We start from the raw sequence: 27,509 nt of genomic DNA, 5'->3' as shown, positions 1-27,509 counted from the left end.
CCTGGACTGGTGATGTCATTAGGGCCGCCCCCAGGACCAGGCTAGATGGTGATGCAGTAACCCCCTGATGACTGACAGAGGGGCGGAGCCTGCGCCCACCAGATGCCTGCGCAGGAGCCACTTCTCAGTCACCACCATAACTCACGGACGAACCACGGCGCCTCCCAGTGGCCGAGGCAGGAACAGCCGTCCCCGAGTCTGACGGTGAAGTGGAGGTCCGGCGCCTCCTAGTGGTCGTGACCAGAACAGCAGGGCCCAAATCCAACGGTGACGTGACAGACCGGCGCCTCCTAGTGGCTAAAGCTGGGACCATAGGCCCTGAGTCTGAAGGCGACGTAATAGAACCACGGCGCCTCCCAGTGGCCGAGGCAGGAACAGCCGTCCCCGAGTCTGACGGCGAAATGGCGGTCCGGCGCCTCCTAGTGGCTGCGACCGGAACAGCAGGCCCCAAATCTGACGGAGACGTGACAAGTCCTCAGCAGGAGGGCTATTTTGAGTATGTGGTCACTCTTGGGCAGAGCAGGTGCGGTACTCACTGTCTTCTAGTGTACGGCACCTGGCTTAGCTCTGCACGCTCTGCTCTGCTGGCACAGCTTCACACACTCCGCTCTGCTCTGCTGACACGGCTAATTCAACCAGCACCACAGGTCCTAATCTGGACAGCAGCAGCACGGCCTGTAACAGGACCAGCACTCTCTGGAGGGGGAAGCAGGGCGCACTCTTCTCTGCTTTGCGCGCTCCACTTACTTAGCGCCAACTCCTGCTGCAGCGCTTTTTCTTATCTCCCTGTGTCAGAGTGCTAGGCTCTCCCCGCCCCCTCTTGTCATCAGGAAACTCCGTCTCTCCTCTCCTTGACTCCTGCAGCAGGGGAAGGTCTGCCTCCCTCAGGCTTCCCCCCAGAAACAGAGGATGCAGCCCCTTCAGTTCTGGACCAGGAATGCAGGTACCCAAGGTCCGGTCCACCTCCTTACATTCTCCCTCTCTTAAAGCTCGCCATTCCATGGGCGAAGTTCGTCGTACTCCACGATGCTCACCTGAGGACCTACAGCTGCCCACAACTTTCGCATCTCCTCCTATCTTGCTTGGTCCAATATCTTCCAGTACGGCTGGTCGAAAATACTCCAATCCTCATCTTCATCTTCAACAGCTGCAGAAGAAAATACTTCGGACAAACTTAGCTTTGTCTTCTTCTTTTTAGCTTTGCCGCTAGCAGATGTTTTAGTAGACGGTTCTTCCTTTTCTTTGTCGCTATCGGAAACTTTAGGGGCTCCTTGCTCGGGTTCCTCAGTCTGGGGGCTTAGTACAGGTAATTCTTCTCCATAGCTCCCCCCCTCTTTGACAGGAGTATTCTCATCAAAACTAGAATCAGATGGATTAAGAACCTGAAGGCAGGACCCTTCATTACCCGTGCCGGGTTCTGCAGGCGTCACTTCCCATGTCTTCTCAGCCACGCTCCCTGTCTCACTTCTTCCATCCAGTCAGGCTCTTGTGAGCTGACAGCTGGAAAACTTTCCACCTCAGGGGACGATATTAGCGGCGCTTCCTTCTCATTGACGAGAACCGTAGGAGCGTGCGTCTCGGGAACTCGTCACCTCTTCCCCTTTGCCGGTAGCTTGTGGCGATTTACTTCGATGGACCACTCGGGCAGTTGTCCCTTCCTCCTCTTCAGGTCGAATCTGTTAGGCATCGGGTTCTTGTCGCTGCACAGCAGGAATCCAGAGCCTTACCTTCGGCGGTCTCCCATTCCTCTCCGGCCGCAGAGAAGACTGCTCAGCAGACTCGTCGATCCTGGCACTCTGCTCAGACTGGCACTGTGGGTTTGGTTGCTGCTGCCACCTCTGGTCCAGCTATAGCAATGCATGCTGGTCAGCAGCGAGCTACTCCAGGGACTAAGTCCTCTTTTCAGTCCACTGAGCATGCCCGTGGGACGATCTCTCATTGGAGATCGGAGGTCACATGCTCAGGTCCTTCTCCAGCTCGGATTGGACTATCAGGAAGGTCCCGGAAAGATGCTGCTATAAAAGGTTTGCATGGCTGCTCAGCCATGCGCTAGTATAGACTCTAATTGTATTTTGTGTGAGTAATGATGGATGCATGAAACTGGTGACTGACTCATTAAGACTCCCCTCCCTTGGATACGTATGTTATAGGGCTATAGCGTTAGAGTCAGTGCCTACTAGTGGCTTGGTCTGCGCCACGGTGCTTCCACATCTCAGTACCTCACTCAGTGCGATATGGTGCCCTCCAGCTCTGGACACTTTCAGTATCGCACCTAGCAGCTGCATCCGCCAGTGCGAAGCCATGCGCAAGTCTAGTGCTTTTCTCCCTTGTCTGGGTGGTTAGTGGCGTCCACCAGAGCGGTGCAGTTTTCACATAGTGCGCTTTATTTATTAATTTAAGGTCTTCCTGGCACCACAGTTGCGGTGCGGAGCACGAGTGTGACTATAGGGACTCTAACCCAGTATCTCAGGGCTAGAGTTCTGTGTCTATACACCAGTGCTCACATTGCCGAGCTCTGTGAGCATAAACAGGCTGCAGCATTTGTGTTTGGCGGTCTGCCGGCTCTTTGAGGTAGCAGAGTCTGCCTCTGTACACACTAGGTGGAGTTAACCCCATGTTACCTCTATTGTACCGCCATACAACGTCCGCCATTACCGAGCAGCAGTTACCATCTCTGCACTGTGGACCCCGGGCTGCGAACGCACCGTATACCTTCATTATTATTTGGTGCGTTCCGCCAGCCCGTAACAGAATCTCACCTTCGGGACCTCTAGACCCAGGTTGGAGTTCTGCTAAACTCGCCACCACGAGTCGGGACAGCACAAACATTTGACCGTGGACATTCGACACCCTCTCTATCTCTTATCAGCGTCCGACGTCGTGACACTGTCTTGCTCTGAGTGGGGCTCTTCTCCCGCGGCACCATTCCCTCAAGGGGCGACATTCCCTCCAATTAGCAGGACCTTCGGAGGGGTGAGCGGATCTTTGCCATCGCTTTTCTCGAGTAGGGCAATTTCTGGACAGGTGTCCCATTCTTCCGCACGCCCAGCACTCACGTCTGCGTCTGTCTGGTGGGCGCTTTGGTCTGGATCGTCTACCCCGGCGGGAAGCATCTCTCACCTTTGGTTGCTCTTCACTCCAGGATACGGGGTTACACTCTGGAGCTGCCACTGAAGCCTCCTTCATGCTCCGCACCTCTCCTCCTACTTCCTTCACTTCTGTGCGTTACCTCGGGGTATGATGCTTGTCCCCAAGACAGCAGTAAGGGCTTCCTCCAGACTCTTGACTTTTTCCCAAATTCTTCTAATTTCCAGCCGTAAATCACGGGTCCATGTCGGCTCTTCTTCATTCGGGCTGGGTACTCCGCAATGCAGGACCATCCCTGTCAAGGCTGCAATCCCCTGCTCCTGCTCGCCTATGCCCGCTTCTGCCCCTATCTCAGAGAAAGTCATACTGGGTTTTACTCGCAAGTGCTCCCTCAGAGCCTTCTTCAGCGGCACGTCACGTAGGCCTGTCACTAGCTGGTCTCGCAGCACTACGTCAATGGAAACTACGCCTACACCGTCTTTGCAAGTAATGGCAGTATGGAGTTCCTGCAGTGCTTTCATAAACTGGGTCACGGTCTCCCCCTCTTTTTGAATATGCCTGAACAGACGCATACGTAATTCTCCTACGTCCGTAGGGTCCCCATACGTCTCCTCAAGTATTATCAACATTTTTCCCAGGGTGTCTCTCGTGTGGGGGGGGTCTCAACATGACAGAGTCCTTGGCCTCCCCATCTAAAGCCATCATAGCCACCTCTCCTTCCAGGGCCAGAGTCGTGGAATACATCTTCATCACCCCCCTTACATGTTCAATCCAACTCCACAGCATAGTATCATTCCCAGTGAACTTAGGGAGATTGTTCAATATTGTCTCCAGTGGTATACTGGCCCTTGGAGCTCCCCCAACCGCTTGGTCTGCCACCCCTTCGTTCGGAGACTGCATTCTGCCGACTACATCACTTGTAATAACCTACAGGAATGCGGGATGCAGTCACGCACGTGGAGGCAGAGCAAGGGTTAAACAGGTTTATTTACAGGGGGATGTGCTCCACGCAGGGAGTGAGGGATTGTAGGGTGACGGCGAGGAAAGGGGCAGAACTGGAATGTTGGCAGGGTAGGTGAGGGAGGAACGAGTGTTCAGTAATAAAGAGGTTAAACTTATCAGACTGTAGTCTTCTGTTGTGAGGAAGTACAGGGTTCCAATGGTGGCACCGGAAACAGCGGCGCTGGTCGTCTCGACGCAGTCTCTGACAGGCGGGAATCGAGTGGTGGCACCGACAACAGCGGCACAAGCAGTCTTTCAAGTTTCTGTCCAAGATGAAGAAACGGCCTCCAGGGAAAACAACAGGATGCTGGGCGGTGAGAAGGGGTCCTGCTCTCACCACTCTTAGTCACAAGTCCACACTCGCAACTTGTCACCTCAGGGACAGTGCCGCGCTCCTCGGTCAGTCCAGCTACTACTCTCAGGGGCACAGATCTGTCACTGCGCATGCTGGGCCTGCACATACTAGCGACTGTCTCAGGCTTGTCAAGGGAGTCTCTTCCGGTCACGGAGGCTGGCGGATCCACGTCTACTCAGAGGGCGCTCACCACGTACTGTTGCTCTGTCTCAGTCCTCAGCATGAGGGCTCTTTAGAGTATGTGGTCACTCTTGGGCAGAGCAGGTGCAGTACTCACTGTCTCCTAGTGTACGGCACCTGGCTTAGCTCCACACACTCCGCTCTGCTGGCACAGCTCTGCACACTCCGCTCTGCTGGCACGGCTCCGCACACTCTGCTCTGCTGACACGGCTAATTCCCCCAGCAACACAGCTCCTAATCTGGACAGCAGCAGCACGGCCTTTCACAGGGCCAGCACTCTCTGGAGGGGGAACCAGGGCGCTCTCTTCTCTGCTCATCGCGCTGCACTCACTTGGCACTAACTCCTGCTGTAGCACTCGCTTTTTCTTATCTCTCTGTGTCAGCGTGTTCTCCATTATTATTATTATTATTATTATACATTTATATAGCGCCATTTATTCCATGGCGCTTTACATGTGAAAAGGGAAAATATAGACAAGAACAATAAACATGTGCAAGACAAGGGACACACAAGTACAGAAGGAGAGAGGACCCTGCCCACGAGGGTTCACAGTCTACAGGGATGGATGAGGATACAGTAGGAGAGGGGAGAGCTGGTTGTGCGGTGGTTCAGTAGACTGAGGATCATTGCAGGCTGTAGGCTTGTCGGAACAGGTGGCTCTTCCTGCCCCCTCTTGTCAGCAGGAAACTCCGTCTCTCCTCTCCTTGCTTCCTGCAGCAGGGGAAGGTCTACCTCCCTCAGGCTTCCCCCCAGAAACAGAGGATGCAGCCACTTCAGTTCCGGACCAGGCATGCAGGTACCCACGGTCTGGTCCACCTCCTTACATTACCTATCCCTCCTAGCTTTGCATCGTCTGCAAATTTGATTAGTTTACCTGCAGTTCCCTTATCTAGATCTTTTATTAAAATGTTGAACAACATTGGGGCCAGGACAGAGCCTTGTAGTACCCCACTTGAAACACTCTTCCATTTGAACGTGCAACCATTTATCACCACTGTTTGAGAGCGATCACCGAGCCAGTTATGACTCCACCTAACTGTAGCCTTATCAGTCCCATACTCTGTGTCGGACAGTGATGCCCAGGACCCACCTGTAACCAACTCCAGGGTCCCACTTTCAACTACATGCAAATATCACATTATCCTCAATCACAAATGTATATGACAATGATCTGGGTACATTGATAAATTAATAAGATGTTGACTTTTTTTGTACATGGTGATTCAAGTATATTGTGCAAGGTATTACTCATATAAGAGGGTGGCCCACTATTGCACAAGGGCCCACCGTAGGATTCTCCTGTCCTCCTCTGGGCCAGTCCAAGCCTGTACATACTCATGCCATATGTGCCTGCCACATTTCACTCCAAAAAAGTCTAGTGCTCCCCATGAATACTGCTCCAGCAGTACACTCTCAAAAGAGTCTGCTATATGCCTTACATAAATGTCAGCCACATGCTTTCTCCTATACAGCAGCAGCTATATGCCCTTACAAATGCCTCCTAAATGCTCCATTATACAAAGTGCTATAGGACTATGTCCTCTATAAGCCCAAAACTGTAAAATACATGCCCCTTATAAGTGACTGCCTCATTCCCAATACTCACCTGCCTCCAGTGCTACCAGCCACGGCCACTCTTGACCTAGGGGCATCGCTGGCAGCAGAAGGGGTAGTGGATCCATAGGTGCTAAGTGACATGCTAGCTGCCCAGCAAGCTGCGCTGAAGTGTGGCTGCTCTCCCATCCTGATGGGTGGTGTGTGCCACACAGTCAATAATGTTGGGGTGCCATATGTCAGCCTTGATTCCGCTGGCAGGCATATCACTGTCACCGCAGCCAGCTAGAGGAGAAATAGCAGAATACAGTAGCTTAGCTGCCAATAGATGTGCAAGTCAACCTATTTAAATTCCCCTGTGACTCCCTATCTTTGCTATATAATGTACTGAAATATTAACATGGTGCGCTCAAACCTTGATTGTTTGAAAGGGTTTGCCAGGCTTTAGATATCAGTATTTTACATCAGTATTTGTAAGCCAAAACAATCAGAGGAAAAGTATACTAGAAACACGTCCCCACTTCTGTATTTATTACCCACTTATGGTTTTGGCTTACAAATACTAATGAAATTTACTGACCAAATACTGAACGTGGCCTTACACAGAGATTGGAGCTGTGGCATTCCAGTTACCAGCTGATCGGTGGGGATACCGGATGTCGAACCTCCACCAATCTGATACTGATGACATATTGGATCATCAATATCTTAGAGAGCGACAATTGTTTTTAAAATTTTGTAAATAAAGAGTACAGATGAAAATAAGCAAATCTTTACTGTGTCTTATTAGATAAATCTGCTTCTTTCTCCTCCTGCATTGATCTTTCACTCTCAATTCATGGGTAGTGAATTCAGATTTTTGCATTACTGAGATAGGCAATGACAGCTGTTGCTCATAAGGTTCTATGGAGAGGGGAGACAGAAGAGGAAGGAAGAATAGGAGACAGACTCAGACAGTCTGCTGCAAGTTCTCCCAAAATTACAGTTCCACTTCTCCACAGAACTTTATAAGCGCCAACTAGGATCTCCTATCTCAGTAATGGCAAAGTCTGTCTTGACTGAATACAGATTTTATCTTTGGTTTTAATTTTGAGAATGACTGATCTGTCTAGAAGGAGAAAGAAGCAGATTTACCTAATAAGAAATATTATACATTTTCTTAATTTATTAGATGCCCTTCTAATTTGGCCCTTGGGCTTCCTGACTACTTTCCCTGCCTGACGTCATTGCCTGCCCACTACACTTATCCTGTGCTTGCGGTATAGACTTATTACAGTACTGTTTATGAATCTGTCTTTGTCCCCAAGTAAAATGTTCAAGAGCGGTAGTTGTAATCGAGCTGCTGTCCAGTTGATCTCTTGCACTTTACAGACATGGGGTGTCCCAATCACAGTGTGCTGTTGGGAGTGGGGTGCCTTACACTCACTTGTAGGCGCAAGTCTCCTCTGCCTCCAGGCTTCCGGCCTCCGGAGCCACTGCACACAATGCAATGCAATATTAAGTTCTTTGTAACAGTCATACTTTTAGTAAGCAGTCCAAGTTCATCAGGTGGGTACAAGTGGGATAGGGCACAGCATTTTTCACTTCCTTCCTCCTTAGTAGAACCTTGGCGCCCCTGAGGGTTGAGTCACGACAGAGGTACTACACCTCCTCCTGAGGTGTGGTGCCCCACCATCCAGGTAAGGTGGAGACCCCTGACCACGCTCCAACACCTGCACCCCACACAACAGAGTAGTGTAGCAAAGCACCCTTTGGTGGCTCCCTGCTTGGAACACGAAGAGTGCTGGAAGGCGGGTGGAGTTGAGATCGCACCAAAAGAGCGGGAAGAGGATATGATGTAGAGAGTTAGTCACAGGAGTCTGACGAGGTTGGACCTGTGTAAGGAGATCCCCTGAGAGGGATGGAGGAAGCAAAGTGCTGCAGCCAACCTCAGTGATCTGGGTCCGCTGGCACAGGAAAGGAACACTGAAAGAAAGCCTGACTCTCCATAAGATGGAAAGGATTAGTACGGAACGTGAGGAGAGGAAGAGAACAGAGGATTGAGGGTTAGAAGAGAACCCCTCTCAAGTTCTAGGTGCAAGACCGGGGTCCGGACCCCGAGGTTGTTTGGATACTTATGGTCCCGCAACAGACATCGGAGGAATAGAAGTTTGTCATCACTTTATTCCCACATCAGATTTGGGGGCACAACAGCAATGAGATAGAGAGCCGGGACTTGGTAGCAGAAAGTCCCCGAAGCAGGCTACAGCTGTCTGCAGTACAAGTAGAGTTCATAGGAACATCTGACAGGAGGAACTCCAGTGTTACTCAGTACTGTGAGTACTTCACTAAAGGCGCTAAGAGGGAGACGTTCAGAAAAGGCACATATGTTGGCGTAGTGTTGGAAAGGAGTGCTTCGTCTTGCCTGGAGGTTGACTGAGCTCCTGACCCGGAGGACACGGCACCGATGCGGGCTCTGGAGCCACCACAGTCTGTGAGTAAAGCTTTGGAACTACATGCCCTGGTGTCCTCCACTTATTCTTGCGTCAACTTGCCCAGCACTGCTACATCCCTTGCGCCCGACACTACACCATCTAAGTGTCGCTACATTCACTCTGCCCTGGGACTACAGCCCTTCCTGTGGAGGGCTATACCATCACTGCTGCACCACACCATCTGTCCCAGAGGAACTGTCTGCAGCGTCGGCTTAACATCTACCTTGCCGAACACCACAAGTGGCGTCACGACTTACACATTGACACTGAACATTTACAATGGGCGCCCAGGGCCACGGGCCGGGTTCCAGCTACCGTGACATCTCCCATTGAGGACCATCGGGCCCGGTACCGAGTACCCCTCAGCCCTGGGTGTGAGTGTGTCCCAGAACTCCTCTTCTGTCTTGCCATCCATTCGTTCTGGACTATCCCCAAGCCTGCTGCCTCCATCAGCCTCAGGGATTCGTTGTCCATTCCAGCAGTGCACCTGGGACTGTCCACTTGCCCCTCAGGTAATTCCATGTCCACTGACGTCATGATGTCAGAAGACCAGGCCTGCTCCAGGGTACCTGGCACGAGTCCTAGGCTGCAGACTCTCTTGCAATGTCCATCAAGGAACACCATTTGCCACCTCTAGCAACCCATCACACCTGAACTTGAACTCCACTGTACACTTTACTAGCTAACACTGAACGCTCTCTAACCAGGAATTGCCCTACTTCATATCAGCATTAGTGCCCACCCACTGGGCTATATCTAACCATTTCCTATTTTACATGCTAACCTATTATCCTTATGCTCCATTCTATGTAGTGCTAAGCTTATCCTTATGCTATATTCACATTATGCATTAACACCTTATACTGTACTTCATAATACATTACATTAGACACACATTACTTTTACATATAAAACCGCACAACGGTATTCACATAGTGCATCTGCTGTCTTCAGGGTCTGGAACAGAGTAAGACAGTCCACATCCCTACATTTCTCCCCTCTTTAAACATGGTCATCCATGACCATTCTGGAACCTGTAAGACAACACCCAGCATGCAACAATCACAAAAACATTTAAACCGCTAGACTCCTCTCTTCTGGGTTATAGAGTGCCCATTTCTGGTGAGTGCACTGACCCAGAAATCAAAGAGCACAAGTTCCTGGGCCCATTGACCAACAGAACAATCGCCCAACAGTCCAGGGGCAGTCCACTTCCTTCATGGGTTGCATGATCCCGGTCTTGCCAGTTTGGAGACCCTGAAATCACATGTCTAAGTTCCTTGTACTTACTGTCCCTCTGGCCAACACAGCAACAGCTCCAGTAGTTCTGAAGCACAGTCCATACAATCCTTCATCCATCTTTTAAGACAAGGGTGCAATTAACACAGCCCAGACCCGACTCGATCCTCGAATCGTCTGATTCCTCACCTTCACAGTTTAGCAATCCAGCAGGGGGTAAGCAACTGTGCGTAAAAACAAATTGGGAGCGGGAGAAAAGCACAAACCTTCTGCTGTCCTGTCCAACATCCTGCGGTTCTTGGTTAATTCTAGGCTTCTGCCCCCTGGAACAGTTCCTTTTGTGGTTATTTTCCTGTGCAACAGGCACAACTAAGCCTTTTGGGCCTCATTTTTACTCACAGCTGCCTCACACCAGGTCCTCCCGCCTGGTTCAGGCATCCGCACCTTCTCCCTGAGATGCCATCTCCCTATACCTTGTGGCTAGTGGCCCACTAGCATATCTCCAGCTCTGGTCCGGGCTCGTCTCTCTTCCGACCAGTCTAGGCCCCTTAGTTCGCTTACCAGTTGCTGGATCCTGGCTCTCACATTCGCAGTTCGCATGAACCCCAGCGGTGAAGGCCATGGCAGTTTCCTGCTCCCTCTGGCCTGTTCCGGTTCTTTCATTCCTTCGGTCGCACCCTCGGAGGTCTTGCTCGACTCTGCCATGGTCTCACACTGCTGTTCTCTTGTGGATTCACTACTCACAAATGGTGTCATCTCTTTCAGCTTCTGGGTTCCGTCATGATTCCGCCAATTCAGGGGTGGAGCTATTTTGTGCTCACCTGTCCGTTTTTTGGCAGTCTCCTTCTGTTCTCCATTGACTGACTGCAACATCAGTGGTTTCATTTTCTTTCGTCATGCCAATTGGGAGAGGGCACTGCTCACCATGGGCCAGCCTCTGGGCAAGCCTCTTCCTAGGCTAGACATATTTGTGTGCAGTTTATCTTCTGGTAAGCCCACGACAGATGTGCCCATCTAGCCATTTTGTGCCACTCACCACCATCTTGTCAATGGTGTTCAGCGCCATATTTGTTTTTGCTGGATCTTTCACTGCATTTGCAAAGTTTTCTTGATGCATGGATCGATCCTGCCGACTATGCCAAATGTAAAGTGTCTGAGAGTAGTGGTCGCGACTGAGCTGCTGTCCATTTGCGCTATGGCACTTTACAGACAAGTGTTGTTCCTGTCCCAGTGTGCTGTAGGATGTGGGGTGCATCAAACTCGCCTGCAGGCCACAGTCCTCTGAAGCCTGCAGGCTTCCTTCATCAGGAGCCACAGCACACAATGCAACTATTACTAAACAGTCTAAGTTCATCACGTGGGCACAAGTGGGATAGGGCACAGCAATCCACACTTCCTTTCACCTTAGTACAACTCCTCTTATGTTTTTCCACCCATTCGTTCTGGACTACACTCAAGCCCACTGTCTCCATCAGCCTCAAGGATTCGTACTCCACTCCAGCAATGCACCCGGGACGACAATCTGCCCCACACGTAATTTCATGTCCACTGACCTCGTGATGTCAGAAGACCAGGCCCGTTCCATGGTACCTGGCCTGAGCCATAGGCTCCAGACGGTGCTGGAATGTCCATCAGGGATCTCCATTTGGCCTCCTATTGCCTTGAACGTTTGGTCCATACTGCCTCTAGCAACCCACCCTACCTGAACTTGAACTCCACTGCATACTTCACTAGCTAGCACTGAACTCTCTTTAACCAGGAAGTGCCCCCTTCTTGTCAGCACTAGTGCCCACACACTGGGCTAAACCAAACCTTCAAACCAAAAATCATTTCCTATCTTACATGCTAACATTATTCTTATGCTATAATCTATGCTGTCCTAAGCTTATCCTTATGCTATATTCACATTATGTATTAACACCTTATATACTGTACTACATTACATTACATTAGACACACTTTACTTTTACATATATATAACCGCACAACGGTATTCGCATAGTGCATCTGTTGTCTTCAGGGGCAGGTAGAGGGTAAGACAGTCCACATCCCTACACCCATGTGTCTGGTTTACGGATGAGCAAGCACTAAAATGCTCGGATGTGCATTACTCTAACCAAGCAATTTCTATTGCTCGGATGTTTTTCGAGTAACGAGTATAATGGGAGTCAATGGGAAATCCTAGCATTTTTCCGGCAGACCCTACAAGGTGGTCTGGGGGGCAGTGAAAATGTTGAAATGGATGGAAAAAGTGCTGATTCGAAGGAGAACAGCATGGAGAAGACCCTTGGAAGCATCTCTGACTCCCAGATCGTTGCCGAGAACAATGGTGTCACACTTTTTCTCCATTTTAAGGACTGACAAAAATCGTTCAAAATTGACAAGAAATTGGAGTTTACAGGAGAAAGCTAAGAAACATTATTTCCTGTATAATGACTTGCATGTAAGGCAAAATTTAAAAAGGTTTCAAAAAATACTAATTTAAGTAAACCAAATTTGAAATCTTTGTTAAAAAATTGAAAAGTTCAGTATAATTTATGAAGGAACTAAGGCTGGTTTCACACTTGCGTTTTCTTTGCGCAAAAAAACGCATGCGTTTTTTTCCTATTCTTTACATGGGTGCACATACACATGCGTTTGTACGCGTTTGTATGCACATGCGTTTTTTTGTAGTGTGCGCTCGGGTGCACAAAATGCACTCTGTTGCATTTTTTATGCGTCCGACTTGACCCAAAAAAAGCATGCGCACGCAATGCGTTTTTTTTCACCCAACCACCCATTATAGTCTATGGGTTCGCTGACGTGCGCATGTTAATGCCCAAGTCAGCACAAAAAAACCCATGCGTTTTTCTTTAAAAAACGTGCCCCAAACCCCAAAAAACGCACAAAAATGCATGATGCATTTTTTATGTGCGTTTGCACTGCGCACGGTGCGCAGCGCAAAAAAAACGCAAGTGTGAAAGTAGCCTAAGAACTGCCAAAAATTTGCGGGAAGAGAGACTCAGATACAACTTTTATTGGACATAAAGATGGGCCTCATTAACATTCTGTCCAAATTGTCATGTAGTGGTACTCCTAGACTCATAAAGGCTATGCACTAAGTGCAAATGCTGCCAAAAATTAGAAGCAAGGTCATCCATACAACCTTGAAGGCACCAACTGTAGTACCTCATTCAAATATTGTGAATAAAGTGTAAGTTGCGGTACTCCTACACTCATAAAAGCACTGCAGACAGTGCAAAGTGTGCCAAAAATTACAAGCAGGATCATTAATACACCCTTCAATGGACTAACAGTAGTATCTCATTCAAATATTGTGAACAAAGTGTAGTTGTGGTACTCCTACACTCATAAAAGCTCTGGGGACATTGCTATGCCTGCCAAAAATTACAAGCACGGTCATCCATACACCATTCAAGCCACTAACTGTAGTATCTCTTTCAAATATTGTGAACAAAGTGTAGTTGTGGTACTCGCACACTCATAAAAGGTCTGCACAAGGTGCAAAGCCTGCCAAAAATAACAAGCAGGGTCATCCATACACCCTTGAAGGTGTTGTAGCTGTTTTTGTTCTGATCCAAATTCACATATGCCGGATCACCAGTGAGGCTGAATTAAGAGATTAGGCCCTCAAAACAATGAGAGCTTGGAGAAAAGAATGCACACTTGTGAGCAAGTCAATTTCTGTTTATTCACTCAAGAATGCTCTCTCTTATACAGTGGGTACGGAAAGTATTAAGACCCCTTTAGATTTTTCACTCTGTTCCATTTGGTAAATTAAAAAAAGTTCTTTTTTTTCTCATTAATCTACAATCTGCACCCCATCGTGACTGAAAAACAACAGAAATGTAGAAATTTTTGCAAATTTATTAAAAAAGAAAACCTGAAATATCGCATGGTCATAAATATTCAGACCCTTTGCTCAGCATTGAGTAGAAGCACACTTTTGAGCTAGTACAGCCACAAGTCTTCTCGGGAATGATGCACCAAATTTTTCACACCTGGAATGGGGATCCTCCGCCATTCCTCCTTGCAGATCCTCTCCAGTTCCGTCAGGTTGGATGGTGAACGTTGGTAGACAGCCATTTTCAGGTCTCTCCAGAAATGCTCAATTGGGTTTAGGTCAGTGCTCTGGCTGGGCCAGTCAAGATTGTTCTGAAGCCACTCCTTTGCTATTTTAGCTGTGTGCTTAGGGTCATTGTCTTTTTGGAAAGTGAACCTTCGGCCAAGTCTGAGGTCCAGAGCACTCTGGAACAGGTTTTCATCCAGGATATCACTGTACTTGACCGCATTCATGTTTCCTTCAATTCCAATCAGTCATCCTGTCCCTGCAGCTGAAATACACCTCCACATAGCATAATGCTGCCACCACAATGTTTCACTGTTGGGATTGTATTGGGTAGGTTATGAGCAGTGCCTGGTTTTCTCTACACATACAGCTTAGAATTATCACCTAAAACTTCTGTCTTCATCTCATCAGACCAGAGAATCTTATTTCTCATAGTCTGGGAGTCCTTCATGTGTTTATTTTTAGCAAACTCTATGAGGGCTTTCATATATCTTACACTGAGGAGAGGCTTCCGTCAGGCCACTCTGCCATAAAGGCCCGATTTGTGGAGGGCTGCAGTGATAGCTAACTTTGTGGAACTTTCTCCTATCTCCCTACTGCATCTGTGGAGCTCAGCCACAGTGATCTTGGGGTTCTTCTTTACCTCTCTCACCAAGGCTCTTCTCCCATGATTGCTCAGTTTGGCTGGACGGCCAGGTCTAGGAAGACTTCTGGTTGTCCCAAACTTCTTCCATTTAAGGATTATGAAGGCCACTGTACTCTTAGGAACCTTGAGTACTGCAAAAATTATTTTGCAACCTTGTCCAGATCTGTGCCTTGCTACAATTCTGTCTCTGAGCGCCATGGCCAGTTTCTTTGCCCTCATGATTCACATTTGGTCTGACATCCACTGTGAGCTGTGAGGTCTTATATAGACAGGTGTGTGCCTTTACAAATCAAGTCCTATCAGTTTAACTAAACACACTCCAATGAAGGAGTAGAACCATTTCAAGGAGGATCACAAGGAAATGGAAAGCATGTCACTTATATATGAGTGTCTGAGCAAAGGGTCTGAATACTTATGACCATGTGATATTTCAGTTTTTCTTTTTTAATAAATTTGCAAAAAATTCTACATTTCTGTTTCTTTTCGGTCAAGATGGGGTGCAGAGGGTACATTAATGAGAAAAAAATGAACTTTTTTTAATTTACCAAATGGCTGCAATGAAACAAAGAGTGAAAAATTTAAAGTGGTCTGAATACTTTCCGTACCCACTGTACCATTTATGTCACGATTCGACTGGCAAGTGACCTGGGACCAGGGGCACCTTTCCTGGCCCTAACACTAGGTGGCGCCTAGCTTGTCCTGTTCCCCGGGATACTTCAGATGGCGAAGATACCGGGGCCTCCGCCCTTGCCCTATCTCCTAGATTAGTCCTTCATCTGTCCCCTTCCCCCACCCATGGAAGAGGGGGCACTACTGGGCACCACATTATACCAGCCCAACAGACAGAGTAACAAAGACAAGGGTTAACTGAAAACTCCACACACATAAAATATACACTCACATATACAGTGGGGAAAAAAGTATTTAGTCAGTCAGCAATAGTGCAAGTTCCACCACTTAAAAAGATGAGAGGCGTCTGTAATTTACATCATAGGTAGACCTCAACTATGGGAGACAAACTGAGAAAAAAAAATCCAGAAAATCACATTGTCTGTTTTGTTTTCATTTTATTTGCATATTATGGTGGAAAATAAGTATTTGGTCAGAAACAAGCAATCAAGATTTCTGGCTCTCACAGACCTGTAACTTCTTCTTTAAGAGTCTCCTCTTTCCTCCACTCATTACCTGTAGTAATGGCACCTGTTTAAACTTGTTATCAGTATAAAAAGACACCTGTGCACACCCTCAAACAGTCTGACTCCAAACTCCACTATGGTGAAGACCAAAGAGCTGTCAAAGGACACCAGAAACAAAATTGTAGCCCTGCACCAGGCTGGGAAGACTGAATCTGCAATAGCCAACCAGCTTGGAGTGAAGAAATCAACTGTGGGAGCAATAATTAGAAAATGGAAGACATACAAGACCACTGATAATCTCCCTCGATCTGGTGCTCCACGCAAAATCCCACCCCGTGGGGTCAGAATGATCACAAGAACGGTGAGCAAAAATCCCAGAACCACGCGGGGGTACCTAGTGAATGAACTGCAGAGAGCTGGGACCAATGTAACAAAGCCTACCATAAGTAACACACTACGCCACCATGGACTCAGATCCCGCAGTGCCAGACGTGTCCCACTGCTTAAGCCTGTACATGTCTGGGCCCGTCTGAAGTTTGCTAGAGAGCATTTGGATGATCCAGAGGAGTTTTGGGAGAATGTCCTATGGTCTGATGAAACCAAACTGGAACTGTTTGATAGAAACACAACTTGTCGTGTTTGGAGGAAAAAGAATACTGAGTTGCATCCATCAAACACCATACCTACTGTAAAGCATGGTGGTGGAAACATCATGCTTTGGGGCTGTTTCTCTGCAAAGGGGCCAGGACGACTGATCCGGGTACATGAAAGAATGAATGGGGCCATGTATCGTGAGATTTTGAGTGCAAACCTCCTTCCATCAGCAAGGGCATTGAAGATGAAACGTGGCTGGGTCTTTCAAGATGACAATGATCCAAAGCACACCGCCAGGGCAACGAAGGAGTGGCTTCTTAAGAAGCATTTCAAGGTCCTGGAGTGGCCTAGCCAGTCTCCAGATCTCAACCCTATAGAAAACCTTTGGAGGGAGTTGAAAGTCCGTGTTGCCAAGCGAAAAGCCAAAAACATCACTGCTCTAGAGGAGATCTGCATGGAGGAATGGGCCAACATACCAACAACAGTGTGTGGCAACCTTGTGAAGACTTACAGAAAACGTTTGACCTCTGTCATTGCCAACAAAGGATATATCACAAAGTATTGAGATGAAATTTTGTTTCTGACCAAATACTTATTTTCCACCATAATATGCAAATAAAATGAAAACAAAACAGACAATGTGGTTTTCTGGATTTTTTTTTCTCAGTTTGTCTCCCATAGTTGAGGTCTACCTATGATGTAAATTACAGACGCCTCTCATCTTTTTAAGTGGTGGAACTTGCATTATTGCTGACTGACTAAATACTTTTTTTCCCCACTGTACAGAGGTTTTCACCAGGTTGTGTAAGGGGGGGGGGGAGCAAAATAGGAAAGGATAAGGAATTTCCAAGCATACAAACCAAGCAACAGTGGCTAATAAATTCATGCAGTACTCCTTCACAAAACCAACTTCTCCCACTCCTATGTCTTGCAGCAATGGCTAACGCAGACAAGGACTTGGTAATCAAGCCCAGATTTTATAGGGGAATGGAGTGGCTAACCAAGCACAGCTGAATGCAGGAATTTCCAACATGGCTGATTAACCACTGTTCTGCTTAAAGAAACAAACACGTTTAATACACTGGAGATGTGCTTCTTTTCAGAGGCGGAGTAGGGGTAACCAGACGCTGCGGTCTTCTGGCTCCGCTCTGTTGCGGTAACCCTGTGACAATACTCCCTCTTCTATGAGGAACCTCCGGAAACCTCAGGGCCTGGGTCTGCAACATGAAAGGCCCGAACCAGTCTGGCCGCATGGACATCAGAAGCTGGTACCCACATCGGCTCCTCATATATTGAAGCGACCAATGAATAAGACAAGAGTCTAAGACCTGTAGGGATTCGCACTGGTAGGGGTTCCTGTATACAAGTGAGGTAAGCATCACATGGGCTGATCACGTGACCATGACATCATCGCAGGTCCTGTCTTTAGGGAAAAACCCGGTCAAACATTAATCTGCTGGGAGAAATGTATCTCCCATCCAGTACAACACCCTTTACTGTACCACAGACCTTTACTATCTGGAACTCCAGATTACCATCGATAATGACAGGAAAAGGGGATAGAGATGAAGGTGCTGCAGATGCCACATACTTCTTGAGAAGTGAATGGTGAAAAGCATTATGGATTCTAAAGGTAAGTGGCAGAGCAAGGCAGAATGCTTACTGGGTTGACGACAGCAAAAATCTTGTAAGGACTGATAACCCTGGGACCCAGTTTCCAAGACAGAACCTTCAGCTTAATGTTCCTCGAGGACAGCCATACCAAGTCACCAACACACAGGTCTGGACCCGCGAAACGTCTCTGATCAGCCACACTCTTATACTTGGAACCCATCTTTCGCAAATTATTAATCACCTGCCATATGGTAGAAATGGAAGATGAAAACCATTCTTCCTCCAGTAATCCGGAAGAGCGATTACCATTGAACAAACTAAACTGCGGATGGATCCCATATGCCCTGAAAAACGGGGACTTACCGGTTCATTCCTGAAAACGATTATTTACTGCGAATTCAGCCAACAGTAAGTAGCTAACCCAGTCCTCCTGATTCTCAGACACAAAACATCTGAGATATGTCTCTAAATTCTGTTTAACCCGTTCATTCTGCCCATTAGACTGCGGGTGAAAAGCAGAAGAAAAAGAGAAATGGATCGCCAGACGGGTGCAAAACGCCCTCCAGAATTTGGAGATAAACTAGACTGCCCGATCAGAGACAATATCGGTAGGAATCCCATGCAGTCTAATTATTTCACTGACGAAAATTTGCGCCAGAGATTTGGCGTTAGGCAAAGCTGGTAAAGCAATAGAATGATAAAATGAGACATTTTACTGAACCTGTCCACCACCACCAGGAGTACAGTGCTCCCTGCAGACACAGGAAGGTCCGTAATAAAATCGATTGACAAATAAGTCAAAGGTCTGCTCGGGATCTCCAACAGTTGGAGATCCCCTGACAGACGAGTATACGAGGTCTTATAATGCGCACAGATATTGCAGGCGGCCACATACTCCCGAACATCCTTATGAGCACCTGGCCACCAAAAACGCCAAGTAGTAGATCCACAGTGGCCTTATTCCCAGGATGTCCAACACTGTATCATGATGTTCACTGAGGACCCTAAGACGGAGATTGACGGGAACGAACAGTTTACCAAGTGGACAGGTAGCAGGGGCGTCCACCTGAGCATCAGCAACCTCTCTTTCAAGATTAGAGCATATAGACTACATCACTACCCCTTTTTGTAGAATAGGTATCGGTTTGCATTTATATGCTCCCCCAGGAAAGCAACTGTACAAGGCATCTGCCTTAACATTTTTGCTCCCGGCCTAAAAGTAACAAAAAAGTTAAACCTGGTAAAAAATAATGCCCATCTTGGCTGTCATGGTGTAAGATGTTTCGTCGATTGCAAGTATACCAGATTCTTATGATCTGTGATAACAACACTGGGTGAACCGCTCCCTCCAAGAAATGATGCCACTCCTCAAATGCCATTTTGATAGCTAAGAGCTCCCTTTTACCGATATCATAATTTCTCTCAGCTGGCGACAGTTTCTTGGAAAAATAAGCAAACGGTTGCCATTTACCAGGAGACACACCATGCGATAGTACAGCTCCCAATCCCAACTCAGACGCATCGCCCTCCATAATGAAAGGCTGAAAGACGTCAGGCTGTACCAGAATTGGCGCAGAACTAAAACGCCTTTTCAGTGGAGGGGCAGAGTCCATGGGCGTACCCACCGAGGGGCAGGGGGGCAGGTACACCCCTAGAAGCAGGGGCGCACACCTATCATGATGAAGCCACGACCGCCACCTGTCTGAGTAGGTAACAGTGAGGCTAAGTGCACACGTAGCAGAAAATTTCTGCTGAAAAACCTGACTCCCTTCCCAGAAACCGCGAGTTTTTTTCTGAGCGTTTTTCACGTGGTTTTGATGCTGTTTTTTTCCGCGCGTTTTCTAAATGCATAGAAATAGCCAGAAACGCGGAAAAAATGCGAAATTAATGAGCATGCTGCGTTTTTTACCGGGATGCGTTTTTTTTGCGGTAAAAAACGCGTCAGTATGCACAAAAAGTGCAAAATGCATAGAAATGCATGGGAAGCTTATTTTTAGCGGTTTTATTGGCAAAACCACTAAAAATACCGCTTAAAAAACGCTGTGTGTGAACACAGCCTAACAGTTGCCTCAGGCAGCGCCGGTGGTAAGCAGAGGGTAGGGCGCCAGGGCGGCATGATGCATCGGCGGAGTGGAGGGCACCCGAAGCCGCAGCTGCTAGTATGAGCTTTAATCCTGACCTCAGTGTCTGCTGGCTGTGCTGCACTGCAGATCAGCACGGCGGGGACTGGAGTCAGTGATGACATCACTGGGGCTGGAGTTGCTAGGAGGAGAGAAGACAAAGGAAAAAAAATGTAAATACTTGTTAAATCAGACAGTGAACTGATGGGAGATAATGTGGGGAGCTGTTGTATATGATGTGGGACTGGGAGCCCTATGGGGGGCTGTATATGAGATGGACTCTCATATCATATACAGCCCCCATAGGGCTCCCATATCATATACAGCCCCCCAGAGGGCTCCCTATGGGGGGCTGTATATGATATGGGAGCCCTCTGGGGGGCTGTATATGATATGGGAGCCCTATGGGGGTTGTATATGATATGGGGGGGCTGTATATGATATGGGAGCCCTATGGGGGCTGTATATGATAAGGAGCCCTATGGGGGGACTGTAAATGATATGGGAGCCCTATGGGGGGGCTGTATATGAGATTGGAGCCCTATGGGGGGCTGTATATGATATGGGAGCAATATGGAGCATTGGGGGAGGGTAAAGACCTGGCTCAGAAGTACAATGGGAGAGGACCAACTGACTGGGTTGTGTTTGATGAGCGTCCATCGGAAATTCTTCAAGGAAAATCAAGACTGGATTGAAACGAAAGTTTTGAACAAGTTTTCTTCAAACCCAAGAAAAATGATATTAGTATAAGACATGTAATTAGAATTAAAAAAATCAAAAAATTTTTGCAAGCAAATAATTGTAATAACTAATAAAGCACTCCTATACACTGCTATAATTACATATAATTTTCTTAAAATTTTCGTTTCATTCACCTACTTTGTTCTAAAATTTTACAACCTGAACGACCATGGCTTACCCCCTCTAGTTTTTATCATGGGTACGCTGATGGCAGAGTCTATAGCAATAATTGGTATAGGTCTGGACAATGTACGTGGGACTAGGCGTTGGTCCCGGACGAACCTTGCATCGACCAAATTAAACCCCGACCCACTGTCCAGGAAGGTGGAACTGTCCACCTTATTTCCACCCACGTGTAATGTAGCAGGGAAAACAATGAGCCTTACTCACCGAGGTAACAAGTACACCTGAGTTGCAAACCTCCCCGCAATACGGGCCCACTAGTTTTCCACCGGTTGCTTAAATTGAAGTAGTTAGGAAGGACATGTGCTCACAAAATGACCATTTTTGCCACAACAGAAACACACACCTCCCCTATGCCGGATAACTGTCTATTTGCCATATTGAGATGCCGTACCCACTTGCATGGGTTCCACAGTTGACTCAGTATGGACCACTCTCAACTCTGGACCTCCCACCCCCAGAGGTGACTTCCTATGTCTCTAGTGAAGACGGCGATCAACCCAGATCGCTAGAGACATGGCTGCCTCAAGGGAGTCAGGAGTCTCATAGAGAGCTAAAGCATCTCTTACTCTCACTGAGAGGCTCTCACAGAACTGACTACGGAGGGCCGGGTCATTCCACATAGTGTCTGTGGCCCACCTCCAAAATTTGGAGCAATATTCCTCCGCCAGACGGTCTCCTTGCTGGAGTTGGTGTAGAGAGGACTCAGCCAGGGTGATGCGATCAGGATCATCATACACCAGCCCCAGATCCAGAAAAAATCCCTCTACCATCAGAAGTGACTGTGAGTCAGACGGGAGAGAAAATGCCCATACTTGTGGGTCCCCCTGGAGGAGCGAGATTACAATCCCCATCAGTTGCTCCTCTGTGCCTGAGGATACCGGACGCAACCTGAAATAAAGTTTACGGGGCTCACGGAACACCACAAACTTGTCAAACCCCCCCCGTGAACTTGTCTGGTAACCTGACCCTGGGCTCCACAAAGGCTTGCCTGGAGAGCGATATCCCCACACTAGATGTAAGAGGGTGCTGGTAAACCACTGTGCGCAAATCCGCCACCTCTAGACAGAGCTGCTGCAACTGCCCTGTCAGAACCGCTATAGGATCCATCATGGATCAGAAAAATTGATTGCATTCAGAGTTAATGTCAAAATTCGACTGACGAATGACCTGGGACCAGGGGGCACCTTTCCTGGCCCTAACACTAGGGGGCGCCCTTGCTCGCCCTGTTCCCCGGATACTTCAGATGGCGACGATGCTAGGGTCTCCACCCTTGCCTCATCTACTATAACAACCCTTTGTCTGTCCCCTTCCTCCATCCGGGGAAGAGAGGCGCTACTGTGTACTGCAGTACACCAACCTGACAGACAGGGTGATAAAGACAAGGGTAAAATGAAAACGCCACACACACAAAATATACACTCACATATACAGAGGTATTCATCGGGGTGTGAAGGGAGGGAGAAGGAAGTAAAACGGGAAAGGATAAGGAATTTCCAAGCATACAAACCACACAACAGTCGCTAATAAACTCCTCCAACTCTCCTTCACAACACCAGCTTCTCCCACTCCAAGATCAATATAGCTATTGCTAACTCTGACAATGACTTGGTGATGGAGTCCAGATTTTAGGAAAAGGAGTGGCTAACCGAGCACAGCTGAATGTAGGAGCTTTCCAATATGGCCGATTAACCCCTGTTCTGCTGGAAGAAACAAACATGTTTAATACATTGGAGAAGTGCTTCTTCTCTGCTCCATTGCGGTAACCCCATGACACCCGCCTTCACTCTCTGGCCACCCAACTGCCTCTTCCTGCCTATTGTTGTGCTGTGGATTCCTCCCCCTCTGCTCTGCTGTCCTCGTTATGAATGGCACCTTCCCATATTGGGTCAGTGACTTCATCGTTCACCACCTCATCTTCCACTTCTATACTCTGGTCCTCCTGACTTGTTGACTAAATAACATCACTTGCTATTAACTGTGTTTCATCATCTACCTCTTGAGACACTAATTGCTGTTCCCCACCATCATCTTCTTCTGATCGTGGCTGCTCAAATATTTGGGCATTACTACACATGATCTCCTCATGTCCCTCTGGCAAGAGGCCAGAATTAATAAATGGAAATATAAAGAGCTCCTCTGAATGTCCAAGCGTGGAATCACTTGTCTTCTCGGACTCGTCATGGTGGGAGGAAAGAGGATCAGGGTGAGTATTCTGTGGTCCAGACTCCTGGCTAGTGAGACTGGTCCATGTGGAAGACAGGTAGTACTGGGAAACATACTGGAAGCATTATCTTGCCATTTAACCGACCACCTGTTTGCACTGTTCTGGCTTTAAGAGTGGTGTCCTGCAACCCCCTGCAAAGTGGGACAGGAAGCTACGTCTCATGGCTAAGGCCTCTTTCACACATCAGGTTTTCGCCGTCAGGCGCGATCCGGCGCTTTTGACAGAAACCGGATCCGGCGAAATGCAATGCCGGATCCGGTTTCCCCCCCATTGACTTGCATTTGCGCCGGATCGCGCCGGATGGCCATGCGTTTCATCCGGTTTTCGCCGGATCCGGCAATGTGTCGCGATCCGGCGTCTGGAAAAAACGTCTACTGTAACGTTTTTTGTCTCGGGCGAAAAAGCCGGACACGCCGGATCCGGCGCGTCCGACTTTTTCACACAATGAAAGCCTATGAGCGCCGCAATGCGCCGGCCGGATCCGGTTTTTTGGTCTGAGCATGCTCAGTAGCTCTGCCCACAGGAGATATATAAAAGCAAGACAATGGGACCCTCAGCCACACCCAACATGCCACCCAAGCCAAGAACCAGGAGCAGGAGAAGGCAGCAGACATCTGCAGCAGCAGCACCATCAGCACCACCCCAAATGGAGCAGCAAATGGAACATGCTGAGGAGGGGAGTCCAGCAGCAGATGAGAGACGGTAATTATCAAATCCCCCATTCCTCCAAACTAGGGCCATGGAATATCAAGATATTCATTGGCCCTTTGTTTCTCTTTATTCAACAGCCGCCAAAGAGATGTAGCAGCAGCAGCAGCAGCAGCAGAAATGGCATCACCGGCAGCATCAGCAGCAGCAATACCCACAGCCATGGAGTCTGGCCGTCAACAGGACAGCACATCTTCTTCTGGGAGCCCTCCCTCGCATCGTCAGCGTTTGACGGTAAGTTTTTATTTCCAAAATCCATCATCTCTGTAATATATGTCTATTCATTGACTTTTATTTCAAAACAGGAATCACAAGATGAAGAGGAGCTCCCAGAAGAAGAAGGAAGGGGTGGACAGACACCTGGAGTGGGCTCACAATTGGTAAGTTTTTTGCATCAAACGCAGAAACACAACATCACACTACACACAACACATAGAAAACAATGTTCTGCAGACCACACACAGCAAACAAATACCTACATCCAAAGACATAACATTTTTTGTTTTCTTCTCTAGTCTTCCCAATCTGGTGCTCGGCCAAGAGGTCCTCGCAGTGCCTCCCAGGGTCGTCGGCGACAGCAACGCGGCGGTCACCAGCGTGTAAGTATAAATATTTTTGCTTTGTTTTTTTGCACTTTTTATTTCATTTCTTTTGTGGAGGCTAATTATGTTATTTTTGTCTTTTTCTTTAACAGCCTTCACAGCGTGCTCCCGACTCTGACGGTGAGGATGGAGGGATTGATGTGGACCGCCTCATCGATCTCGTCAGAGAAAGGGAGCCGCTCTGGAATGTGGCTGACCGCCGCCACGCTGACCTGATCGTTACCCGACGACTCTGGGAGGAAATCTGTTCTCTCCTTGTGGGCCGCTGGGAGGACCTCGAAGCTCGGGCCCAGATTAAAGAGCGTAAGTATATACAGTACCGGTTGCTTGATGTAAACCAGTGTTTCCCAAACTCCAGTCCTCGTGGTCCCCACGGATCATGTGTTCAGGATTTCTATTTACTATGGAAATCCTGAAAACATGACCCCTGGGGACCATGAGGACTGGAGTTTGTGAAACACTGATGTTTTATACTAACCACTCCTTTCTTGTTTCAGGGAACAGAATTGTGAATCGGTGGCGGTCTGTGAGGGATCGTTTCAAGAAGGAGTTCAATAAAGAGATGCGGGCCCCGAGTGGATCTGGAGGACGCAGGAGCAAGTACAAGTACGCACAAGCCCTGTCGTTCCTCCGGGAAACAATGCTCACCAGAAGGTAAATATTACACACCACATGTGAAAAAAATGTTAGATGTAACTTTTTTTTTTCAGCCAGGGCCATACCATGTCAGTATTTTAATTGTTTTTTTTTCTCTTTATTACACAGCACGGTGAGCAGCACTCGGGAGCCTGCACGATTGGACCCTTCTGAGGCGATCCCTGAGGAGACCGGCACCGAGGGACACTTCGACCGCCCCGGTACATCTGCACCTTCCCAGCCTTCCCACACATTGGACCCATCTGTCCCATCCACCAGCACAGGAGCATCGTGGCCGCCTACATTACATGAAGCTGCTGGTGAGGAGATCGCTTTCCCTTTACCCCACCCTTCTGCCCCTGCCACCTCTAGTACACCTGCGGTTACTGGGCGGCAGCGGCAGAGGGGTCAGGAAAAGAGTTATGCGCAAGAGTTCTTGCATCTGAATGCATCTTTCCAGAACTGTCTCAAAGTCTTGTCAGAGCAAATCTCCGCAGGCTTTCAGAAGATCAACTCCAGCATTCTGGAGGTGAAGACACTTCTGCAAACCATGCATTCAGAAGCAAGATCTTCGCCAAACCACACCTTTTTCAGGTCTGTTGTGGAGCGCATGGCAACACTATCTCCTACCCAGCAGATGCATGTAATGCATTCGTGCCACGGTGCTCTACAGCAGGTTACCTCCCAACCTCCACCTCCCACCACTGTAGTTCCTCCACCTGCACCCCCTCCAGCCACTTTCCATCCTCCCCCTCCTATTACATCTGCACCCCCTCCAGCCACTTTCCATCTGCACCCCCTCCAGCCACTTTCCATCCTCCCCCTCCTATTACATACCAGCAACCTCACCAGTACCAGCAACCTCCCCAGTACCAGACATCTCCCCACTTCCAGGAACCTGCCCCGTACCAAACTCCTTCCCCGTACCAAACTCCTTCCCCGTACCAAACTCCTTCCCCATACAACTTTCCATCAACATCATCTGCTCCTACAGTCCCTGCCCAACCCTCCACTCCACCGCCCACCACCTCTTCTGCCTCCCACATGTCCACCCATTCTGTAGCTTTTTCCACACCTTCACCTCTAACTGTTCCTTCCCCACCACGATCCCAGTCCTCTCTCCACACACCCAGTGTCGAAGTGTCCCGCAGCCCCTCCAGCAGTATTTCCACCCCACAGTACACAGATTTGTAATGTGTGTTTTTTGTAATAAAAATGCCCATTGGGTTTAAAACCTTTATTAAAAAAGTTTTTTGCACTTTAAAAACATTTTACAAAAAAAAAAAAATTTAAATAAAAGTTAAATAATCGTTTCACAATGGTTGTCTGTCATTTCTTTCTGCGGCGAACTATGTTTTAAAAAAAAAGGTTAAATACAGGGTATTTCAAAGGTAAAAAAGGTATTCAAAACCAGGTATATAACTGTGGGTAAATTTTAGCTTTTTGCCACAGTTGTGTTCCTGGTTGTGTTTGAAGCAAAGTATTTCACCTAAAAAGTTGTGTTTATTGTTGGTGATTTCCTACCAATGTACACAACTTTTGTTAAAAGGTGAAATACTTTGCATAAAACACAACCAGGTACACACCTGTGGCCTAAAGGTAAAAATAGTAAGACCATGACAAGATAGCCAACTTTGGTTGGCAAAGGTATATACTGTTGGTCCAGAAGGTACACAAGTTTAGGGCACAAATCTTTCACACTCTGTCATCCCAGTGTACTCTGCCTTGAGGTGACATAAAGTATAGTGGAAAATTGTCCCTGAAACCGTCACAGAACTTCTAGTGGTAATATTTCCAATGACAACATCCATCTTCTCTCCAACCTGCACTTTCTTCTCTACAACCTGTCAAAGAAGGGCTGTAGGAACATGCTATATCTAGTTTTCCAGTAGCCAATCCCGTTCGGAAGGCCACAAGGGTCAATTTTAAAAACCGGATCCGGCGTAATCCGTCGAAAAACGGACAGAAAAACGGATAGAAAAACGGATGAACCGGATGAGACGGATCCGGTTTTGTCTGTCAAGAACAAGACGGATCCGGCAGAAAACCGGATCCGGCACTTCAGGTTTTACAAAACATTTGCCGGATCCGGCATTCCGGCACGACGCCGGATCGCGCCTGACGCCGAAAACCTGATGTGTGAAAGTAGCCTAAGCGTCTTTGTTGTGTTCCCGCAGCACACATAGTTTCACCTGGCCCACGGCCTCGGCCCCTGCATGCACCATCAACAGCACATAAACTTCCCTGTCCCTTACCATACGCCTTGTGCTTTTTTAAATTAGGTATATAATATACGCTTCCAATTTTCTGGTATTAATAGGGGAAAGAAAATATGTAGCCT

This window comes from Dendrobates tinctorius, unplaced genomic scaffold, assembly GCF_039654945.1.
Source record: "Dendrobates tinctorius isolate UK_male_01 unplaced genomic scaffold, ASM3965494v1 ptg000285l, whole genome shotgun sequence".
Lineage (NCBI taxonomy): Eukaryota > Metazoa > Chordata > Amphibia > Anura > Dendrobatidae > Dendrobates > Dendrobates tinctorius.
This window is presented reverse-complemented; position numbering follows the sequence as displayed.